The sequence below is a fragment of the Palaemon carinicauda genome, chromosome 5 (assembly GCF_036898095.1).
Source record: "Palaemon carinicauda isolate YSFRI2023 chromosome 5, ASM3689809v2, whole genome shotgun sequence".
Classification (NCBI taxonomy): Eukaryota; Metazoa; Arthropoda; class Malacostraca; order Decapoda; family Palaemonidae; genus Palaemon; species Palaemon carinicauda.
The window spans coordinates 25,718,786-25,721,285 of NC_090729.1; positions in this window are offsets into that span (position 1 = coordinate 25,718,786).

The window sequence follows — 2,500 nt, forward strand, 5'->3', positions numbered from 1 at the left end:
ATATATTTATCTAAGTATATATATATATATATATATATATACATATATGTATATTTACATATATATATATATATATATATATATATATATATATATGTGTGTATATATATATATATATATATATATATATATATATATATATTTATATATATATATATATATATATATATATATATATATATATATATATATAAATATATATATATATATATATATATATATATAGTAGTCTACATAAGGAAAATTGAAAGTTGTGTATATGTAAAAATGCTCAACAGTTTCGTCCACCAATGGACCTCTTCTTGGAGCGTTTATTATACAAAGAAATATTACACACGTTTGTACATACAGGAAGGGCTTCAAATCATAAAAAAAAGAAGATATAATTATACTATTACTACCCAACAGGCAAAAGTCACTTAACAAGGGGATAAAAGTAGTAAAAGTTGAAACTACAAATTTACATGAAAACAAGTAATGGAATGTTTGACAAGCACCCAAGTAAATAAAACAAGCCAAAAAAGAAAGAACTATTGAAAAACATTTTCAAGTTTGTATTGACACTTTACACTGTGTAAGATAAAAGGATCCAATTTATATATGCCTGGAGATAAATTAAAATTCTTATTCCTACTATAAAATATACATGCTGATTCAATGACATTCCTCTCTATAAAATCAGTATTCTTGAACAAAATTTGTGACTGTTGCCAATCTACTGGATAACTACATATATTATTATGTATACAAATGGCATTACTTTTGTTGTTTGTTCTTATATTATACTTATGGTTTAAAATTCGCTTATCTAATGATTTTCCAGATTGTCCAATATAAAAAATGTCCACATAAACATGGTATCTTATAAACTATACCCTCATCACTGTCAGGTGTGTTGCAAATCAGATTTCTGCCTATTGTATTCCTATAAGAAAATGCAGTATGAATCCCCAACAATCTAAGAGGAGCGATTACAGACTCAAAATTGGGATGGTATGGTAGGGACAGAAAATTAGTTTTACTTATCATATTCCTTTGGGGCGAATAAAAAGATTTTCTTGCAAGTGCTAGGCTTTTGTCTATGTCTTGTAAGCTAAAATTATTTTGAAAACCTATTTGATATATATTTCTGAATTCTTCGTCAATATATTCGGGACTGCAAATATTGAGGGCTCTTAGGAACATAGACCTTAATGCAGACAGCTTAACGTCTGATTTATGACATGAATAGTTATCTATTATAAGATTGTTGTTTGTGGGTTTTCTGTATATCTTGAATTTAAAATTAGAGTTCATAGTTGACCTTATGACTGTCACATCTAAAAATGAAATAGCGCCATTGTCTTCTTTTTCGACGGTAAAAGTTATGGAGGGGACTAGATTATTGAGATCACTTAAAATTTTATGAATATCAGAGCAAGCTTTTAGTATAGCAAATACGTCGTCAACGTATCTCACCCAGAAAATGTCGTCTAATAAAATTGCTCTAGCTATTCGACTTTCAAAAAATTCCATATAAATATTCGATAAAACTGGTGACAAACAATTACCCATCTGCATTCCAAACTTTTGTCTGTAAAATCTCCCATTAAATACAAAACTGGTGTCGACAACACATAGTCTAATTAAATCCAAAATCACATGGTTAGGTAAAGACATGACATGTTTGTTAAGTTCAATGTTCAAGAATTCTAGTACATCATTAACAGGTACACAAGTGAACAAACTTTTAACATCGAAACTAACCATAATTTCATCATCATGTGGAGTTTCCCTACTTAATCTATTAACAAAATCTAAATTATTTTCTACATGTGAATTAGAGATAGTGCCTACTAATGGTTGCAATAAGACTACTAAAAATTTTGATAATTTATATGATGCTGAACCAATAGTGCTAATTATAGGACGTAATGGTTGCCCCTGTTTATGCGTTTTAACAGTACCATAAAGATAGGGAAGCCTTGCATTAATGGAGGTAAATGACTCAATCATGACTTTGTTCTTTCCAAAAATCTCCCTTACTCTTTTATGAAATTGGGCATTAACATTTTCACGAGGATCTGAATTTAACATTTCATAAGTATCTTGATCACTTAGTACAGAATTAATTTTTTCTACATAGTCAATACGGTCTAAAATAACAATAACATTAGCCTTATCAGCTCTAGTTACATGTATACTTTTGTCTCTTTTGATGGAATCAAGTGCTTTATTCAGACGTTTAGGGAAGTAATTAAAGGAGCAAAATTGTGAGTAGGCAGAATATACTATACCTCTAGCTATAGATAATACAGTTGAAATGTCTGGTGTATATGGAGATGTACTAGAATTCTTGAACATTGAACTTAACAAACATGTCATGTCTTTACCTAACCATGTGATTTTGGATTTAATTAGACTATGTGTTGTCGACACCAGTTTTGTATTTAATGGGAGATTTTACAGACAAAAGTTTGGAATGCAGATGGGTAATTGTTTGTCACCAGTTTTATCGAAT